Raw genomic sequence first — 22,894 nt, 5'->3', positions numbered from 1 at the left:
TGCATACAGAGATTGCTGCTCTCATCCATCATTCCTACCACTCTTTACCTGACCACAGAGAAAGACATGTGTGCAGAGCACAGACAGTAGGGCTGCAGTCCCGTCTGTGTATTTTGCTCTTTGGTATATAGAAAAAAAAAAAAAAAAAAAAAAAAAAAGCAAAACCCACATTTCCTGAAGTAGTAAAATGGCATAAAAATATAAAGGAAAAGAAATTAGGGTTTGTATATTTTGATTTTTTTTCTGTATTTTTCTGGTGAACTCTGAAAAAAAAAAAAAGGTTGAATTTTTTTTTTTATCTTACATGAAAATACATGAAAAGTATTAAAAGGAATGATAAACATGTCCAGAAGTAAAATTAAAAAAAAAATTTAAAAACCAAACTAAGAAGCATAAACAAAGTTAAAAAAATGTGAAAAAAGTCTTGAAAATTTCAACATTTCAAGAGGGGCTTTTAGCATTAGGTTTTTTTGGGGGTTCAAGGGAAACCAAGTACTTTTCAGGTACATGAAAGAAATATAATTTTTAGCTCATATAGGTGAGAATGCTGCCTGAATAAGGGGCACAAAACTGCTAGAACTGGGATCTGAGTGCCAAAGTCACAAAGGAGATAAGAAATAGACAACAGCATCTGCAGGCCAGCTCAGTGCCATGGAAAGAGAGACAGTCCTGAATTTGAATGAGGAACCAGATTGCAGAAAGAGCCTCATCTGGTCTTCTGCAAACATTTGACTCTCAAAAACCAACAGAGCTGTGAGTTTCCATTTGATTTTATTGTCATTCCCACTGAATAGGGGGAGCAAAAATGGCAGGAGAAGGTGGTACAGAGAGCTTTTAGAAAGTACTTGGACAGTCCTGAGGGCTTTGGAGTCAGATGAGAAAGGCGTTTGAAAAGAAATAGAGCAAAGTATAGCTCATCAATTGAAAAAAGGTTTCACAGAATCATAGAAGAAGAAATGGAGAGAGAGGAAGGATGTGCAGCTTGTTCTGGTGAAGCCGTGGAGCCTAAGCTGGCTGCCTGGGAAAGCAGTGCTACCTATTCACAATATTACAACATTTTATACAGGAACAAAAATAGAAGGAATAATATTTTCCATCTTGAAAGGAGGCTGGGTGTCCAAAGAGAGATCTAAGGAGAGTTGTGATCTATTATGTTGAACTAGTCATCATTAATGACCAGACTGATTTAAAACTGTTAGCAAGGATGTGGCCAGGAACTAGGACAGTGTGAAGTGTGGGTCAAGATTACAGCTTTCACAAAGAAAAAGGAGAATAAAACTTTATGGCACACTAATCAAGGACTGTGGAAGAGAAGGCATAGGAGGATAGGGAGGGTAGACCTTGAATCAGGAGAGGATTCATTTTTACTGTTTTTTCTTCCCTTGGAAGGGAAAACAGTAAAAATAAATTAGGAGTGGTTGTTTATATCAAAGGAACTTTACAATCATATAGAGAAAAGGAAAAAAAAATCTCAATTCTGTCCTTGTACAATAATGTTCCAATATACATAATAAAACAATAGCATTAAAAGCAAAGGAAATGGGAAGGAGTAAAGCATGGACTGAATATTCATTAAAAAAGAAAAACTTTTGCTATTAGAGATTTGCACAGAGTTGGGCTGCTGTCCTCCTGCTGTAGTTACAGTTCTTGGACTGAAATCCAAAACAAAAGCATAAAAGGAAGATCCAGCCAAACTACAGCTGGCAGATTATTGCAGATTCCTGGCAAACTGCTGTGAATGTGCCTCTCTTGCATTTTCTTTACAACCTTCACCAGGAGCTACTTCAGCCTCTCAGCAATGAAGATGTGACTCTCTCATTTACACATATTGAAGCTGTTCCATTTTAACATAAATAATTATTTCATTGGAGCAGGAATTAGGAGAAAGTGTCCAGCATCCCAGGTGATTGCCCAAACTACTGTATTATGGAGAAATTCCCATTTTCTCTTGCTCATTAGGTCTTAATTCAGCTATGCAAAGCAGAGCAGTGTCAACAGAAGTAAATGAAATGGCTCTGTCCCAAATAACCACAAAAAGTACTGAGGAGGGCATGTTCAGAGAAGGTGAAAATCCTTCCTTTCAAGCAAAGCTTTAACACTTAAGAAGATGTAGCCACATGAGTAGAGAGTTTTCTTGAGCCAACTTTCTTCATTTACACCTGGAGCACAAATTGGTTGAATCACACATTTTCAAATACATAGAAAATAAAAATATCTGTGGGAAGGGTTGCCTTCTGCCACAGAACTTGTCTTTCATTCTTAAAGAAGAATTTCTAAGAAAAAAAGAGAGCGAGAGAGAGAGCATAATTCATGGAGACTTTCCAGCCACCTGCAGAAATATCAACAACTTCTGTTTGCTGACTCTTTTTCACAAATGAAGAATATGGGTTTAAAAAAGAAACAAAATAGCAGGATACAAGTTAGTCAGAGTGATACTGCTTTAAATATCAGTGTTTCATGTGCCAATTGTACCTCCCAGTGCCTTGGTACATTGCCTAGAGAACTGTGAATACCTTTGCAAAAGATTAACTAGAGGGCAGAGCAAATAAGGTAGTTTGCACATTTAGGCTAGTCAGCTAAATAAGGTCATGTAAAACTCACATCAACCTGCAGCCATTGATTAACATTTGAGGAGAATCAGGTGTAAAATCACTATTGCTGTGAAAGTCAGCTCTTTGGGAGCATGAGCCTTTGAGGGCTTGGTACAGAGTGCATCTATCAGAGGCACAGCTGAGAAAAGGCCCTGGGGGTGCTGGGTGACAGCGGCCAAACATGACCTGCCCAGGTGGGCAAGGAGAAGGGTGGCATCCTGGGCTTCTGTGTCAGCAGCAGTGTGGCCAGCAGGACCGTGGCAGTGACTGTCCCTTGTGCTGCGAGCAGCTCTGGGCCCATCACTGCAAGGAAGGTCTTGAGGTGCCAGAGCGAGCCCAGAGAAGGGCAATGGAGAGTCAGACCCGTGAGGAGGAGCTGAGGCAGTGGGGGTGTTTAGGAGAAAAGGAGGCTCAGGGAGACCCTACTGATCTGTACAGCTCCCTGCAGAGAGTTTGCAGCAAGGTGGGGTCAGTCTCTTACCCCGGCAGCCAGCAACAGACAGCAGGAGAGGAAAAGGCCTCAAGCTTCGCCTTGGGGGAGGTTCAGGTTCCATATCAGGAAGATTTTTTTTTCACTGAAAGGCTTAAACATTGGAAGAGGGAGGTGGTGGAATCTCTGGAAGTGCTCAAGAAACAGCTGAATGTGGCATTTAATGTTATTGTTTAGTTGACCTGGTGGTGTTTCATGAAGGGTTGGACTTGATGATCTTTCCCAGCCTTAATGATTCTATGATTTTATGATGGCCCAGATTGATGACATACATCCAGAATATTTGTACATACCACTGGTACTTCAATGTCTGTCAGATTCCTGTGCCTCTCTTTCCCTTTTTTATCCTGGGTGCAACTGAGAGACGCTGGATGTTTGTTGTCAGGTCAGCTTTGATTTGGCAGCTTTTGAAGAACATGAGACAAAGAAATCTGCACTTTTCCTATAAAAGCCATTAACCGAGTTCATACTGGAATTTGTATCCCTCTTGCCTGCTGATCAAGGTACAAGAATAGTATTTTTCAGGATACCTTTTTTACCTTTATTTTTTAAATGCATTTGCTTTTGCACATACCTCCTACATTTTTTTTTTCTGTTTCTCATAATAGCCTTACAAAGCTTTCATCAGCCTTCCACTGATGTGCTCATTTAGGGCTGCCCCATGTGGTGTAGATGCTTTTTTCAGACAATGCCAGTGACAAAAATCAGATTTGATGATGAAGGCAGTCAAGCAAAGCTTTAGCAGTAGTAACAAGTACCCTTCACCAAGTAACCCTTGTTACTTCTGGGTTATGATAGAGAAGAATTGGTGGCACACCCACATTTTAGGATAAGATGAATACTTTTCTCAGAGAACAAACACAATGTTTTTATGCACTTGCTACTTTTTTTGACTTTGCATACATGATACCCAACAAAATCACCCAGAGCCCACTGAATGGTAACGCTGAGGGTTACAAAAATCAGTTGATTAAGTGATGTCATGGGGAAAGAGTGAAAGAGCTTTACCCTCTGCAAAAATGAAGATACCTGGGAGTGCTCTATCAGTATGGGAAGTCGCTTTGTAAGAGAAAGCTCTTGCATGCCACAGTATCAGGATATTTCTGGCTGTGTGACAAGTTTTGGAAATAGTTTTAAACATTGTCCAGAGCTGACTGCTACACGCAAATTTATCTAATGCACTCTAGAATATGCTGTCAAAGATATGGCATGTGTCCCTCTTTCACATCGAGCAGCATCCTACACACTGGTGTAGGATAAAGGAACTTTTCTGTTCTGCACCATGACCTGGTGGGTGAAAAGGCACTTAGACTGCCTGAGGTGAAAGGCTTTTAGTTTTCTTTTTTCCTTCATCTACTGAGGCATTTGCTAACTTAGTCTGTTTATGGCCACACTTTCTTATGAATTTTTCATTATAAACAGCTAAAGGTTTAGTAAATAATTAATTGTTTCTATAAGCATCTTACAGTCACAAGCACCTGGATGAGAAGCACTTTTTAATTATGAAAAACTGTGGAGTGGGCAACATATTGGGCTGCTGGGCTTTTTAAAAGCTAATTTCAGAATGCTTATTAAAAGATAAGTCATAAATTAACCATTTATGGGTAATCTTCATATTTGACTATGTGTATTTTCAAAATGAGTATTACAAGGGTTGGGGTAATTTCTCTATGTTTCTTCTTTGTCTGACCATGAAAATAGCTGTAAAGGCTCTGGTTTTGTAGCCAATTTCAGATCCAAGGTGGCTGTATGAGCCCTGAGCTATCCTGGGACTGGGAGTCCTGTGAAAATTTCCTTTGGAGCTCTTTGGAGTTGTGCATCCTATGGAGGTCCTGGGGGTGACACTGTTGAAATCTTGGTCTGGGGAGAAAGGAACAGCTCTGGCCTTCCCATGGCACTGCACCACTCAGAAAATGAGAAACTGAAACAATCCTTTACCCTGTCTGTGCTCCCTTACTGCAGCCACACTGAGTCACACTTCCCTGTGAAACCTGGGAATTGTCCTAAATAATCAAAAATCTTGTGACAGCAAAGCAAGTGCAAAGAATAAGATCACAGGAAGAAAAAAAGAAAGTTCTCTTAAAAGAGGAACCCAAACCAATCCCAACTAAAGGTCTGTCCCAAGAAACCTTCTGCCCCAATGAAGTCTTTGAGACATAGACTCAGACAAGTGCTCAGTTCACTCCTCAATCCCATTCAAAGGGGCATGTGGTGAACTCAGACCAAAGCATGTTTGCTGCCTAACTTTTAAAAAAGTGTTTAAAAAGTAAAATAATTTCATGACATACATAAATAGCATGTCAATTGTGTAAACAGAGGGTTTCACAAAATAATTTCAAAGTTTGCCTGCACTATTGTGAGCCTATTCCATAAAAACCATTTATTTCTTTATTAAAAACAAACCATGAAATTGTTTCAAACCATTTAGAAACAAAGCGGTCCTGCCTGTCTCTCTTGCCCAAATGCAACAAACTGAAAAGTACTAAGAATACCAAACGAAACCCACCTACAAATCTAGCCCAAAATCCCTTCTGCCACAACCAAAATCTTTGATATACAAAGATTTAATTTAGCACCAATGCTAAGGCGACCGCCTTGCTCACATTCAGAGAGGGAATTCAGCGCAGGCACACCCATGGGAAAGGCTTTTTCCAGTGATTCTTTAACTTTCTGTGAGGGCAGTGAAGAACTGGCTTAGATTACCCAGAGAAACAGTGGATACTCCATTCCTGGAAGTGTTCCTGGCCAGGCTGGATGGGGCTTGGAGCAACCTGGGATAGTGGAAGGTGTTCCTTCACACAGCAGGGGGTTGGAATGAGAAAATCTTTAAGGTCCCTTCCAACCCAAACCATTTTGTGATTCTCTCTCCATTGTAACCCAGGGTTTCTCTCAAGCAGAACTCCAAAGCTTCCATGGTTACATGGAAGGGACAGGGATTAGAACCTCTTTCTGGTGTCCTTGACTGTGAGATCAAAGCTGTAGGTTGTGGAAAACCAAGGTGTCTTTGCATATTTGGAGGGCCTGCAGTGGCTTCAGCCTGATCTTCTTGTGGACTGGATATTTCTTTTATAATCAATCTCCTTCATATGTTGATAAATAGAGGCTGTTTGAGAATCTACGGGGAAATGTGCAAAAAAAAGAGAAAAGGCTTCTCTCACGTGTTTGACAAATAGCTTCACAGTCCAACAGCCCCCTCTCCCTCCTCCATGCTCCTTCCGTGCCTCTCAGCACATTGCCTGGCTGCGTTATTCCCGGTTCAGCTCCCCGCTCCCATACTGGGGCCACTCACCTTCTGCAAAGTCAAGTGGCTGCAGAAGTCACGCAAGCAGGTCAGTGCCTGGGCTCTCTGCACCCAGGGGACAGATCCTGCACAGAGGCTTGGCTTGGGCTGCTGTGTTGGAGCCTCCCTCAGCATCTCTCCTGCCTGAGCTAAAAAACACGGGGCCAGATTGATGGGGACGTCAGAAGTACATTTTCCTAGATGTCAACTAAATCCTGGTAATGATGCAGTGCTGCAGTGCACTCCTCCTAATCCAATCAAAGAGTGGTTTGGGCCCTATCAAATGAAGTTCAAGGTAAGCATGTGAAACGTGGCTGCTCCTCAGTTGCTGGCAGCTTTCCTAAGTGCTGAGAATCAGATCAGAGCAAGAAAAAAGCCTCCCATCTCCAAAAAGAAACTTTCACATAGACACACTGGGAAAAAAAATGGTGCTCGAGCTCAGCTTTGTTTGCCAGGATTTTTGTTTTCCTCTTTCTGAAATTAAAGTCTATTTGTTTTAGGTCCTGATTATTTCTAAAATTCTAATAATTTTGGTGCTTCATTTTATTGTTTGAAACCACATCTGGAGTGGGAACTCCTGATTTGTTCTCAGGTGTGAGCAGACTCAATACATTGGGGAAACTCAAGACCATTTTAAAAGACCTCAAATTGAGTGTCCAGGAAATTGACATGCCAAAAAACATTGTTAATTTCTGGAATTCTTTGGCCTTTGTTTTTGAATATGGTGCTAATAACACCGAAGCTGCGGGTTCAGTCCCTGTCCAGGCCGTTCACTTAAGAGTTGAACTCTGTGATCAATTTTGGGCCTTTCCAACTTAGAATCTTGGTGATTCTTTGCTCAGTAAAGGCATTGATGTCCAAAATATAGGATCAGGGAATATAAGGCTTTGTATAATTAATCTATTATTGGGTAAGTACTGTAATATTTCTTCTGTATGAATTTAATCCATCGGACAGTAAATGCAGCAGCAAAAATTCACACTGTTATTGACCTGGTTTATTCCATATTAAATTTTAATTGCAGTTTCTTCATCATGTCCTATTGAAGTTTCCCAGTTGCTTGAGAGATATATACATATTTATCTTTTACATACTGTGTCTTAGCTTGAGTGCCATGCAAAGAGTACACAGCATTGATGGACACAATTGTTATTTCTCATGCAAAACGCACGAATAAAAGCAAATTAAAAGTACCCTGTAGACCTATCTCCTACTCAGTTTAACCCCACCCAAAAGAGAATTTTCTGGCTTTGCAGAGTGGCTGTCCCTCTTTTCTCTCTGCATGTTCTGCTCCTCAGTGAAGCACGTTGCAGTGAGGACAGTTATGTCCCTGGGGCTGAAATTTCAGAATTAGGCTTGCTATGAGCAGGGTGTTGTGGATCTTTCTCAGGTTGTTCCAGGATATGGTCAATTCTTAATTACATGTGAGGGGATTACCCAGGACATGGATTAACTCTGCTGTGGCTGCAAACCACTGAAGCCAGAGCTGCCTGAGCTGGCTCAGATCTGCATCCTGGCAGGACTGTGCTGGCTCTGTGCTGGGGATGTTTGTGGGTCTGAGCTCCCCTGGGATGTCCAGCTGCTTCAGGAAGGTTAAACTTTTGCCTTATTTGTTTTTTTTGCTTGTGTTGCCTTGCAGAATAAGGATACTAGTGCAAATCATTGTCATGGCAATGAGTTAATAGTACTGAAATCCAGCTAAACCTAACTTATTAATAGAAAACCTGCTTTGAACGAAAATGAAGCCCTGAGCTAATTATTTAAGACTTGATTCTTTCTGTTTCAGAACCACTTATTTCAGTTTTCTCATTCACCTAACATTCTCATCTACTGGTTTACAAACACTTTCCAAGTTCCTGCAATGTTTTTGCACTGGTGTGATGTATAAGAAGTGAATCAGCTCCTCTCTGATTTATTTGACATTCCCAACTCCGTCTGAGCAAGTGTTTCTTTGGAATCCAGTTGCTCTGAGTAAACTGTGTTCTTGCCAGTGTTTACTGAAGGGATTTGTTGACTGGGAAATGCAACTATTTCTTTCACGTTGATTGCATCTCTTGCCAGACACTGTTTTGAACTGTGTTTTGTTTTCTGAAGAGCTCATTACTCTGGCCAAGCCTTTTGTTTCATTCAAGTGCAGCTTGCAAGTCTGCTATGTTCATCTCAGTTATTTCATGGAATATCCTGAATCAGAAGGGTCCAACAAGGTTAATTGTTTGGTTTGTTTTTTTCTTAGCTTGTTATTCAATAATTTTCATTTTCTTCAGGACTATAGAAGAGTTGACCATGAAAACTCTGGTAATTCCTTGGGTAAACCTGAATGGCCCTAGAGCAGAGGATAATACACCAATCCTCATTGTCCATGCAGACATGATTCCTTTTGAGCAACCCCTGGGCACTTTCATGGGTGTTCCAACGCAACAATCATAGAACCACAGATCAGCAAGGTTGGAAAAGATGTCCAAGATCATCAAGTCCAACCATGAAGATTAGATCTTCCATCTTCTGATCTGTCATACTCCCCCACTGCTGGACAACTCCAGCCGTAGACGCAGGAGTCTTGGGGATCTAGGGATCAGTCTCGTGGTCCAGCTGAACAACCATGGTAGTGGCAAAGGGCATGAAGCTGTAAAAGCAAGTGTTAATTCAGTAAGGGCAATGCAAAGCTCCTGTGTTAGGCAGGAGCCCCAGATTAGTCTCTAAATCAGACTTCCCCTCTCTTCCATGCATGGTTAACAAAACACAGTATGTGCTGCTAGGAGAGCAGCTACATCAGATGCTACAATTGGTTTTATCTTTTTCTAAAATTTGACTCTATCAGGGAGTCAACCAACATGTCCCAAAATCTGAGAAGTCTGAAGGAAGCTGATTTCAGCAAGCTTACTTGTTTAGAACTGTCTTTTCAAGGAATGTTTTTATTTTGTGACATTTTGTTTTCTAAGTATACTCCAGAATGAAAGATGGGCTTTTCAGGGAAGGAAAGCATTTAAAACTAAATTTTCCTCTGACATATTCCATTCCTTGCCTGGGGTAAGATACAAGAGGAGGCATGGCAAGTCCAAAGCCCCCTCTCATTATTTAGGAAAGAGATATTATGGTAATATTACCTGTGGTTTGTTCTTGGGAGGAAGTAACTGGGACAGCTTTAAAGTACTGCAGTAGCCATTCACGCACATGATTTAAATCAGGCCATTCTGCTGACAAGATGAAACCTACAGGAAATGGGTTTTACTTGCTCCTTAAGTAGATAATTTGGGGAGAGATGGGATGTGAAATGAGGGAATCTGACAGGAGCAGCAGTTGACATGGTGAAAACTTAAAAAAAGTGTTTAGTAGGCACTCAGAAATAATAAATTCTTTACTTACAGAGTAAAAATGGCATTTTCAGATAATATCCCTTGAATGTTTGTTTTTGTTTTGTGTTATTTTCTGACAATTTTGCGTGTGAAAACTTCCTTATCTGCTCCCATTTTTACTAATTCTTTGAGCCACAGGGTAGGAAAACGGTGACAAGACTTGAATTCAAGGAATAAAGGATGTGTGTAGTGTAGAAATTACCTATTTCTCGAGGCCACATATAATACAGTATCTAAAAATTAGAGGAGTATCCAAAGCATACTGAGTGAGGAGGGATCTGTCCTCCCTGTGCTCAGCTGTCGAGAGCAAGCCAGAAGATGCTGACAAAATGGATTTTAAAATCTTGGATATGCACTGCTTGATTCAGAGCTGCAGAGAGGCTCTGTTCCCTCTGAGTCCAGGCTTCAGCCATCCCTTGGAAGTGTTACTGCTCCTTCCTGGTTTTTCACTGTGTTCAGCCAGGTGATGTCTTCCTGGTCTCTCTGTTTAGATTTCTCCATTTCTTCCCTCCCAAGTGCAGAAACAGAGTTTTTGGACATGAGGGAGAAAGAAGGAAAAGGACCTTTCTTCACCCAGGGATGGGAGGCTGGAAGGATATTTATTCCTAAAAAGGTCAGGATTAATCACATCTTTATCGCATCAGTGATCTGTATCTGTCTAACCTGTTCTTTAAAAGCTTGTAGGAGGAACTCTCCACATTTTCTGAGGGATTTCTGCTGCCCTTCCTGAGCACAGTCTATCAGTCTAATGTGAAACATTTACTCTGCAATTTTTTGTTCCTTGATAGGCCTCTTCCATAACCTTATATGGGCTGGGAGACCACAGATATATCTCTCTTTATCATTGTTAAATTATATAGTGATTTCCTAAACAAAAGAAAACCAGTTTTCCCACAGGCCATTTTTAAACTTGCTATCCTTGCTATTTTCCTCTGGACTCTCTCCAATCTTTCTACATCTTAGTGGGATGCCCAGTCCTAGACACAACACTCCAGCTGAGGTCTCACCACCAAGAAAATGGAAAATAATCCTAATTACCTCCTGTGTCTTCCATATGTCAATTCAGTCAGGAATGAGATGTGCCTTTTCTGCTACAGCAGCACATTTTTGAGTCCTATTTAGTGCTCAGCTCTCACCCTGACTTCTTTTCTGCAGCATTACTGCTTTGCCAGTTATTTCTTATTTTACATTGGAATTCTCCTTCCTAAGCAGAACACTTATTTATTGATTTTGTTTATATCAGAGCAATCCTTCAATATGCCAAGACCATTTTTTTTTGTCATCCTGCCCTCTGGGGTCCCTGAAAGACCTCTCAGCCTGGCTTTATCAGCAAATTTTATGTGTCTTTTCTATAATAGCATCCAAAATATTACAGGTAATATTGAAAGAGCCACATGCATGAAAGACCCCCCAGAGGAACCCTTGTAATGCTCTCTGAGTTTGATAGGAAGCTGCAATTTACAGCTGAAATGCTGCATTTACCTGAATCCAAGACATGTCTGTAATCTCAGCTTCACCCTTGTGCACAGGGTTCATTAAAGATAAAGGTTTAATGACTGGACGCAACTCATTAATTTCACCAGGGCAATAGCCAGTTCCTAAATACAGAGGGACACACAAGGGAGGTTGGGGGGTTTTTGCATTTTCTGATCTGTCATTGGAAAGAAAGAAAGAAATTACATGCTCTCATAAAAGGTAAAAGATGATCAATATCTCTTTTTTAATAGAGGGGTGAGGCACCTTCAGCTGCCTCACATTTATCAGTGGGAAAAGGCCAGGTTTTGTGAAGCACCTAATGCATGACAGCTTTGTGTCCTGCTGTCTGTCCTCAAAGCAGCTAAGATCGACTTTAAAACAAATGAGATAAACAAATTTTGAATGTTTGACATTCTCAGGGCAGAAAAAATAGCACCTGGAGTGTGCATAAATATGTTCACAATGATGAAAAAAACATTTTAGAAATATTCTCTGTCCCATCTTCCTCTCAACTCTTTGTAGGATGTTACATGAGCCTGTAAGAAAGTCTCAGTGAAGTCAGCTGAGAACAAATCTACCACTGCCTTCTCACCCAACACTTGTGCTGCCTTGTCAAGGAGGAAATTTTGTTGATCTGACATATTGTTTTCAAGTCCCTGATGCTGTTTCCTATCAACTGTTTTTTACCAAAGTGCCTGTGGATGGTTCAGGACTTCTTCCAGAGGCAGCCTAAGGAGAAAGGTGAGGCTGGCTGGTCTCATGATTTTGGGTTCTCCTTTAGGTTCTTTCCTTTCTCTTCTTCAGTACTCTGGCCTCTCTTGTGTCTTCCTCAAGTCTTGAGAGGTTATTTCAAATGGTTCACAGATTATTTTGGTGAACTCCTTCAAAATCCTTTGAATGACATGACACCTTATGAATTTCAATAACTCTATCTTATCTGCATGGTCTTTAACCTACTAATTTTCTGTATGAGCTTTGTCCTCTTATCATCTTTTTAAAATTAATTGGCTTAAGTAGCTGTTCATAATTTTTTTAACATAGTCTGCAGCAAAGCATTGAATTCTTCAGTCTTCTTTGGATCATGTACTATTTATTCTCATTCCCTGTAAAGTAATGGACCAGTAATTTCCTATGGTTTTTCCTACTTTCAATGCATTTTTAAGACCTTTTTGTGTTACTCTTTATGATCCTTTCAACCCGCAACCCATTTAATCCCAAACCCTCACTGAGGTTTTTATCCCTCGTCCTTAATGATGGACTTTTTTTTTCCCTTTTGTGTCATTATTTCTTTTTCTTAGTTTATTTTCAGGCCCTTAAAGTACTCCTGATGCAGTTGTAATGGTTTCTCACTGTGCTCTCTGTCCTTCCCCTGTATCAAGATAGGCTGCTATTGTGCCTTTAATACACTCTCTTACTGTAACTGCCAGCTCTTCTGCCCCCCTTTATCCCTTAAATTACCTTCCCAAGAGACCCTTTAGATGAGTTCCCTGGGCTTGGTGAAATTTGCTATTTTTAATTTTTTTTTGGAAGTCCATTATCCTTACTCTTTTTTCTCTGACTTTCATTTTTCCTTAGAATAGTGACTTACTGCCCTTTCACCTTTCACCTTCCCTTTTCAGATTCTTTTCCAGTTCCTCTCTCCCAGACAGAACCAAATCCAAAACACTTCGTCTCTTTACAATTTCCTTTACTGTTTGATGTGTTCCTGATTAATTTCAAGGTTTTTACAAATAGTTTGAACCCACCATGCTCTCACAGCAATTATTTGGGCACTTGATGCTCCTTATTGACACCACAAGCTCTCCTCCAGGTATTCACAGCCCACAGAAGATGAATCTCCTTCCTTTACTCTCCCTCATACTCACAGCAGCAAACCTGCACCTTTTAAACTGCCTGGGAAATGTTTGGCACAAAACACAAAACCCTCTTTCCTTCCTGTCCTTCCAGAACCTGCTCTCCCCACTGTAAACATATTCTGGTTTTCTTGTTCATCCTACTGATGGAAGCCTGAAATGGGACTTTCTTGGGGTAACACCTCACTTGCAGATGTGTTTGAGGTTCCAGGACTGGAGTTAAGATGCTAAAGAATTTTCTGCCTCAGATGGTGGTCCTTTTAGGCCGATTACCTGGATCTGCTCATGGTCATGGAAGATGCCTAATGAAAGAATACCAAAATAAAGCAGGAATAGGCTGATATTGCCCTATTTCTGTGGCATTTTCCTCTACCTTCAGGCAGATTCCAGCTTGAGGTTTTCCCATGCTGCTTTGAGTTTAACAGGCCCTGATAGTCCTTTCTTCCACACAGTGCCTAATTGCTTCTTGAACCTATTTATAACTTCCAGAACATCTTATTGTGATGAATTTCATGATTTAATTATGCCCTGTGTGAGCAAGCACTTTGTGTAAATCTTCTGACTGATCTTCTCATCTGGTACTCACTAGTTCTTGTGTAATGACTCCATGTTGAGTCAAATCTCTTCCTTTTCAAGCCAAAAGACTCTGCCATGGGTCAGAGCTGTTATCTACCTTTGATCACGTCTCTTGACTTTTTCTTTAGTAATTCAGATTCTTCTCTACCTTTCTTAGATGGGATAACCAAAAACACACACATTGCGCTGGCAATACAAGCAGCAAAGGTGTTTGGTTTGGGTGTTTTTTCTAGACCCACCATGCTATGGGCTTTTGGATTTTTTTGTATTTATTGACACAGAAATTTATTTTTCAGTTTCTCTCCCAGCATCAGAAGACCATTCTGCAATGTTTTGCAATTTTTATGACAGCATGTAACATCACATCTGCAGTAAAGTTTGTTGTCCTATTGCTCAAGATTATTCATTTCTAGTCAGCTGCTGCCTCTATTGATTATGCAGTTTTGTCTCTATTGATTATGTTATTCTGGAGCCTCGCATCTACTGACTTTATTATTTTATTTTTTTTTTTTTTTTTTTTTAAGATCAAACAGTCTAAAAAAATTGATTGGGAGCAGATGCTACTTGTAGGCAGTCTAAACTTGTGATCAAAATTATTGAAGTGCTTTTCTGGAACACCTCAAATAATCCCCATGCAGTAGAATAGATTGGTTTTATGTGTGGCTACTCAAGAGCAGCCCAAGGCTGGTACTTTCAGTAATCTACAGCCCCATATAGCTCTGATTTCCATAAGATGCACTTAGTAACATAAAGATCTTTTTTCTTTAAAAGTTCATATGATAAGTATTAGGGACACTGACAACAAGAAAATTATTATCTTTGCTTTGAGGAACTGTGACATTTTTGCAGCTGTGATTGCAAGCAAATGTTTAGCAAGTGGGAGGCACTACAGAGCAAGTCCCTTTATCCATCACATTACCCTAATAATTAAATTGTCAGACAGGGAAGTCAGGCTTTAATAGGAAAAAAAATATGCAATTAAACAGTGGCAAAAAAATTGTGAAATTGTGATTATTCCTCCAGTTAAGTCTATATTTTTTTAAAAAATCATTATGTTTGAGTAAGGCATTGCTCAGTACACAGATTTTATTTTTTTAAAAATTCTTTTATTATATTTTAAAATAACAAAAATTTATTTAACCACTCTCCATTGTTCCTGACTGTGGGAAACAATTATCCTAAGAATTACTGGTAATATCTTTACTGTGGTTTATTTACAAAATTAACTCCAGAGGTGTTTCCTAGAATCTCCAGGCACCTTTTCCTCCAGGATGTAAATCCACCTGCTGGTCTGCTTCTCCTGAGGTCTCCCTGTGGGATCATTCTCCTAGATTATAGGGGGAAGTCACCTAGCTGGTCCCTTTGTAATGAGACATAGAGACTGCTGTCCGCTGTATTATTTTTTTCTAAATATTGGGTGATACAAGGTCTTTTTCCTGCTTTCTGCTTCCACTGCTTGTGGTTCAGATATAGTGAAAGGGGTGGCTTGGAAAGAGCCACAGGGTCTCAGTACAAGATTATGAAAAATGTAACAGTAAAGTGAGATATTTGCCCCTGGATGGTGGCTCTGCCCTAACTCAAAGGCATCATCCCTCAAAAGATTGTTTTCTTCTCCTTCTCTCACTTTAGCTTTCAGGATCTTTCCTAATAAATGTTGCCTGACTGTAAGGATGGACTTTGAGATAAGAATAATTTACCTCTGGGAAAGAGACAAACCCTGCCCATGGACCTTTATCTCTGATTGGTAGGGACACTGGGCCCCATCATGCTTGACCAAAAGCTCTTTAACCCAGAAGTCTCAATGGTGTATCTGATCCAGATGAAACCACTGGCCACGGAAGGCTGAATGGTATTTGTGAATTCACCCCTGAAAAAAAAAAAGTCAAAATTACCATCAATCCTTGAAAGAGTAATGAAGAAGATAATAACATCTGCTTCTATATTTTGACCCATATTTTCCTACACTTGGACTAACAGAGGAATACAGCACACACCACACTGTGAATAGCTGGAAAAGGCTGATTTCTTTATGTTAGTAGTTTCTTTAATGACTCCCTGTGGTAAACGACATTGGGCTGTCATCGCCTTTGTCTTCTTCCAACCAGGCCCAGACAGAGAGAAGTGCAAGGCTTTAGTATCCCATTACCAATTTCCTGAGCAACAGAATGCCAAGTTCCAATTTGTGTTCTAATTTTAACTACAGTATAGATTTTTAAATAAGTTTCAAGCTTCCTATTAACATGATCTGTCTGCTCCTTTGGTGCTCTCTCATCCCATTCTGATCGACCCATGAATGGGCTCCCTGTATTATTCATTGTACACTAAATTAAGCTTTTAGTGTTAAAGGCTTTCAAGTGCAGCTTTCTTTCTGTAGAACTCATTACCTGTGTCAATATACAAAGCAAAAGCTCTTGATAGATTTAAAATATCCACTATCTTCCCTTTTTTACAGTTGTTATTATGACTCAGGAGCATCTGTTATTCTGCTAATATTCCTGATTGTCCTGATATTACTTTCATTATACAGCAAGTGTGCACTATAGAGTTTCCAAGTGTCTTTTTATCACATAAATTTTAATTAGACTTTAATTTGTCTTAAAAGGAGTTAAACAAATGAGAGTTATTATGGTTGGTCATGGCTTTGTACACCTTCAGAAACTAGGAAACTTGTTTTCATCACCTGTGGAAATTCAGGAATAGCAGCATAGAAAAACCACAAATAATAAAAGACAAAAAAAAGCAAAAATGAAGTGCAGGTTTCAGTCGTATACTGCTGAGTTTTGTTATGTCCTTGAATTCAGATTTTGTGGGAAAACATTTGAACAAGTGTATAATAGATTCTTAGCTGCATTTCCCTGCACTGCTCACTGAGACACCCCACAGAAGTCATCACCCACAGGGATGTGACCCCCACATCTCCGTGGCAGGAAGAATTTTCTTGATTATATGGTTATTAACCACTCAGGCAGGAATTCCTAAAAATGACTGGACAGGTTACTTCTCTCAAAGCTGATATTCCCAGCCTGTTCAGGGCTGTAGCTCTAGTAATACCTAACATTTTCTTTCCAGCTCCTTCAGTGTCAAAATTACTTGTCCAAGCTCCCAAGCTGCAGTGTCCTGTCCCTTTAGAATGCTGCCGCTATGGGATGTACATTAAACTGAATCACTGAACCCAAAACTTATAAAACCTTGATTATTTTATACAGGTAGGCTAAGTACAGTGATCTATCTTCCACATACTCCTCTGCTCCCATTGCCCAAAGAACCAATTTCCAGCAAAGCCTTGCAAACCATTTTAGCAGCTCAGCAGAAGCTGAGGAGTTGAAAACTGCCACGGGGAAGAAAAGGCCAGCAGGGCTCAAAAGGGCGCCAGGAAGATGCTAACTTCTCTGCTCTGGGAAAGAAAAATTAGTGGAACAACACCGTCACATACAGCCCTCTGAGTGAGATTTTCTTCACAGGCACAGCATGCAAGGGTTATGGACATTTGGGGGTTTGCTTCATTTTCAAAGAAAGCTGAGATACAAAAGGGCAGCTTGCAGAGCAAATGAGCACGACCAGTTATCTCAGAACTTCAGCCTGCTGTGATCCAAAACTAAACCCTCCTGGGTTTTCTGCCAAGATGTTTCATTCTGTTAGTCCAGGCATAAACTCCTACTGTACAAATAATGGACAGCCAATGTCTTGTTTAATTGACCTTGTTGTAAATGCCAGGGAACCAAGCAGAAATTGAGCTGCCGCATGTCAGAGGGGACCGGGGCATGGGAAGGGCAGAGCTGGTATTTAGACTCAAAGCATGAATGAGAATGAAAGGCAAACCATCTTCTTCATCTCAGCTATTAATGTAAATTCCTTTTTTTTCTGAAAGAAGGAAGGACCATGGAAAAAACGGTTCACTAAGGATGTCTGTATGTGGTGGTTAAAGAACACAAATCTTCAGCTTTATGCCTCCAGGTCACAGCTTCTGTGTCTCACCAGTGTTTGTGATCAGACACTTTTGCAGTGGATTTGGTTTTTTTTTAGAAAGGAACATACAGGTTCTTTCTTCACAAAGATGGAATTTCTGATAGAGACAGACATGTCAGGGTTTGCCTCCTCCCAGAAAATTCAAGTCCTTTCAATTTTTTCCAAGTTAATAGCTCCTGTAAGTAATTGAAATGGTTAAAGCAAAAATAAATTTCCTCATTTTTTTAAAAAACAAATAAAACTTGGAGAAAGAAAATATTTGGGGCTTAATGATGGCTTAATGTTTGGGAGTTGATAGATTCCAGGAACTTAAATAGATGACCTAAGAGAGGAGGTGGATATAATGCATTCTGTAGTACTGGGTAATGTATTCTGAGCCTCTTGGCTCCAGGGAAGAGTATGTTAAAAAAACAAAAAACAACAACAAAAAAAAACCCATACCACAAACAAAACCCAAAACAAAGCTCAGAAATAATCCTGGTTAGGAGAAAAGTGATTTCAGCACTGTTGCTGTTGATCAGCCCCTCCCTGCTTGTCCCCATCTTCACTCCTATATCAAGGTGAAAACAAAAAATCCATAAGCCAGGAGTAGTGTCAGCGTGGAACATCTTCCAGGCTGCCTTTGTCTGCTTGCTAATAATGAAAGTCTATTTTTAGCTCAGTGCAGAGCAGGGAAAGTGTGCTGTGGGTGACAATGTGATATGGATTTCACAGTCCATCAGTCTGGATTTCAAGTCTGCAGTCCTTTCTCGGACTAATTGAGAAGTCAGACACTGTTTTGGGATGTTACAGGCAATGCAAAATAGGGCTCTTGGTGCTTGTTTTGTGAGCATTTGGGGTCAGGTTGGCTGGGGTGACATCAGAGCACTCTCGCATCAGTCAGGCTTTTCACAGTGGCCTGAGAAAACCCATCTCACAGAGAGAGGCTCTGCATGCTGAGCATCAATGTGCTCATGGGCTTAATATCTGTCACAGCCCATCACTCCATGTTACTAACCAGTAGAAGTCCCAGATCAGGTTGCAGCCTGGCCCTGGGACCAGGCCCTGCAGACACAGTGGGAGCATGGTTACATCCATGCAGCAGAACCCCCAACCACCTCTCTTCCTTCTGCCCCTCCTGGGCCTCACCATTTGCCACCAGGTGCCCCATCCCCCCAGCTGCTTCTGGGGTTTCACAGTGAAAATGTGCCAAACACCAAGAAACAACAAAAGGAAAGGGGAGGAGATGCTTTGGCACAGCCCAGCTTCATCATTCCCCTGGTGCTGTACCAGCACAGTTGAAGGGTGGCATCAGGACATAAATGGGGAAGCATTGGGAGAGAGATGTGGTTGCCCTGAGGGAGGAAAGGGGACAAGCTTGGAGCTGGTGAGCAGCAGATTGCAGCAGGGACACTCTCATGATAAACAGCTCCTGCTCCAGAAGAGCAACTTTTGAAGTTGAAAAAAAATTGGAAACAGTAATATGGGTAAAGAGGCTGAATTATTTTCCTGGCAGAGTGAGAAACAGAACTTGTGTCTTTTCCTACTCAGTTGTGTCTGTCATTTTGATCCACTGATAAATGGATCATACCACCATCTTAAAGGACCAGAAATGCACTTGGACTTTCTGTGGAGGGGCAGAAGAAATGATCCATAGGGTCTGTGCCTACTCTCATACAGGACCACAGTGAACCATTCCCCAGAATGTGCCCAAACTGCTGTGACCATTGGTGTGGCCATGTGGGTGGGTCCCATCACAGCTGCAGCTTCGTTGTTGTCCCAGAGCCACGAGGCTGATTGCACTCAAAGCAGTGCAAATGGGGCCAAATAAACAGAAAAACAAAATACTCAGCTTGGGCACTCCATGGTCCCAAATAGCTCCTGAACTGCTGGGAACAAGCTGTTGTCTCTTTGGGGTGTGAGAACTTGGGTGTTTTTTCTTCTACTTTCTTTTGCCACAAGTCCAGTCCTTTGGGCTAAATTCCATCCAGCTGCCTCTTTCTAGACATATTTTTTTCCATTGCTGTAGGATAAATGTCTTGATGAGGCACTCCTGGCTGGTTCCTAGGCTTTTACCATTGCCATTTCAGCTGGCAGCCCCACAGAAAGTGCTAAGAATCACAAGTTACAAGTGCCTTTGCTTATGTCCAGGCACTGAATATCACCCAACTCTGGTAGCTCTAAGATGTGGTGTCTGTGGAGTGAATGCAGTGCTTAATTTTAAGCCTACAGGTTTCAGAGGTTTAGTATTTGCTTTTCAGGCTTTGCCCTCTTGCAAGTCTGTCTGAAGTTATTTTAGGCAGACCATATGCTGTCTTAGGGCAAGGAGAAAGACTACATGACCTTCTGCATTTTGCCCCCTTTTTCCTACAAGAAAGATGATTATAAGTCAAGAAAGATGATTATAAGTCTCAGTGGTTTCACATAAGAAGAATCTGTCCTAAAGCACTGCAAGAGCTTTATTTAAGGATTTCTTCCAAACTGGTTTTTCTGCTTTTTGCTAATTCTTTAAACAGAAGGTATCACAAGCTCAATTAACCATTTGTGACTGCAGCAATGGCTGCTCTTAACTTCATGATCAACTCTTGAGGAATTTTAGGGTCCTATGGGATCCTGAACTGAGTTTTAATGCAGCTGCAGTCACTTTTGCCACTTTCAACTTTCGTCCCCTTTCCTCCTCTGTGCTTTCAGTTAAGTTCAGACCTTCTCCATTGTCCTGTCTGTAATTCAGTCTACTTGACATAGTCCCAATATCTGATAATAAAAAACTTCTTGGCATATGATAATAAAAAACTTCTTGGCTCTGGGAAAAGCAAGAAAATTGTTGCTTAGCCTCTTGACATTTCCAGCTTTCTCCTCCTGCTCAAAGACACCCACACAGAGTAATTTTTCTGACTTGGGAGGTGCTGCTGTACAGCCACAAGTTATTAGTTTCATAAATTTGTAAGGCCAGTTAACTGATAAACCTCCACACCTTGGATGGTGTTTGATGAAGAAGACCCTGACTTGCATCTGATAAGGGAAAAATTCTGGATTATCCTGCATCCTTACTGTCTATGGCTTGCCATGAAGACATGAAGAAAGGAAAAAGGATATCTTACTTAGTCGGTGAGGCTAAAAATACACTCTTAGAAAATGTAAGAAGCAAATTCCCAAACTGTTACATGTTCTGATAAGAAGTCTAAATACAGAATGTTGTCTCTTGTCAAAAGCAGTTTGTTTCTTCCCTTTGCTGAGCAGCCTTTGGCTTCTGCTTTTGCACTGGATAAAATGAGACCTGGATCACCTGGTGATGACTGTACCATGCCCTTTCTGTGGAAGAAAAAACAGCCTGCTGCCTGTGGAAAGTACAGCAGCATGGTTTTATCAGCAGTAAAATCTGCAGCTAGCAGGAGCAAGGTGACCAACTGTCTGGATCATTCCAGAATTGCGAGGATGTTGTGATGGCCCTCAAGCCAGTGACACTAAGAGTCAAATTTTGTCTGTACAAATCCTGTACTTGAGTCAAGTACAAGATTCATCATTTGCATTGACTCTACTCTGTAGTAACAACTGCTACTTGATCAAAGTAACTTGGTCTGGTTCTGAGACTGATTTGATATTCAGAACCCTCTGCATATGACTCTCCATAAAAACAATTGTTTGAGTGTATCACATGGTAATAAACAGTCCTGAATTCTTTATTCAGGCCTTGAAACTCCAGCCCATCACACTTTTCCACACAGCAACAAGTGCATCAGAGCACTCTGTGTCTCTTCTTTTGAGGGCTGCATCCAGAGAGTCTTCAGAGGCTACCAGAACCATCTGCATGTTTTACATACAGATACCTACTCATAAACAGAATTCTCTTGCACATTTTGGTATTAATTAACAGGCTGTCACTGGGACAATCAGTCCAGAGCATCAAGTAGCTCGTTAGAGCCATCAAACACAGACACAGGGCTGGGCAGTGTGATGGGCAGAAATCAAGTGTAGGGCCAGGCTGGTGCAGTGACAGAGCACAGTGCAGAACACAAATATGATAAAGGTCTCAGGATCCACACCAGCAGGACACTATGTTAAAAATCTCTGTTCAATAGATCCATCATTTCCACTTTTGGAGTTACTCTGAGCTCTGTCAGCTCAGACACCATGAGGCACCCCAGAGCTCAAGCAAGAATTTATGGGTTCCATAGGAGATTGTTTCCCAGCCAAAGCTATTGACGTTGGCACACAAAGTGGGGCAAACATAAGTGGGGGTAGTAATTTTTTGTCTTTGCCAATTTGTTTCTTCCTCTGTATGTGTTGGGGGATGTCAAGATCTATGGCTACAATGCACAGGTGGCTTGGCTGTTCCATATTGAAGGTTTCTCTTGTTATAAGTAAACTCCTACTCCTAGGAAGTGTGTCATGGGGAGGCAGAAGCATGCTTGTGGGAGACAAAAAATGGTCAAGGACTTCTGATGATGTTTTTGGTAAGTTTTTTTAGAACTGTGTGTTGCACTGTTGTGTGGAAATAGTGATCTGATGTACCTAGCACAGGGAAGATGTGTTGGCTCAGCCTCATCAAGGATAAAATAACTTTAATCTACTCAGGATTTTGCTTTTTATTGTATTTTGCAATCTGCCAGTGTTGAGGGGTGAAGGGGAGAGAGGAGAGGGGAAACCTGGGAGAGCTGGCAGTATAACAGATCCAAGCTTTGACAGACTCTGGTGGAATAACTTAATTAACTAATGGCCTGCATGGAGCTGTAATGGGATCCGAAAACAGAAAGCTTTTAAGCAAAACTTAAAGCCAACAGCATCAATAATGGTGAGTGGAGGGCACTTTTCTCCCTGTGTTTTTTTCCTGTAAGAATGGTGGCACAGCCCCTCACCTACTCTCTATCCCTAAAGGCGTTTCTCCATCTAGTGTCCCTGGGCAACAATTACAGCCAGTTTGAGCCCAATGTCCCCTTCCTGCTCCCACATGGCTCAGAGATTTCCTCACAAACACACAGAAACATTGAGCAGAGAGAAAGAAGATGGCTCCATGGAGCTGGCCTGGGCTGCAACCAGCTCTGGGAATGGTTCCAGTTGCTGGCTCCTTCTCTGGCATTTGGGGGTGATTTGCTTTGTCTCATTATCATGGAGCACATGTAAATTTTGATCTTTCACTTTTCCTCATCCCTTTGAAACTCCTGCTCTCTCAGATTTGACTATTTGGAGTTGCTTTGCCAAACTGATCTGAAAGTCAGGGTTTCAGACTTGAAACCACTTTGCATTTATTTTAAAGGGGGATTTAATGTATGAGAACTGCCTGCTGCTCCCCAGCATATCCTGCAAACTTCCCTCAGCATTATCCCAGCCCC

This window comes from Onychostruthus taczanowskii, unplaced genomic scaffold (genome assembly GCF_017590055.1).
Source record: "Onychostruthus taczanowskii isolate IOZ18803 unplaced genomic scaffold, ASM1759005v1 scaffold66, whole genome shotgun sequence".
NCBI classification, from domain to species: Eukaryota; Metazoa; Chordata; class Aves; order Passeriformes; family Passeridae; genus Onychostruthus; species Onychostruthus taczanowskii.
Note: the sequence above shows the minus strand (reverse complement) of the source record.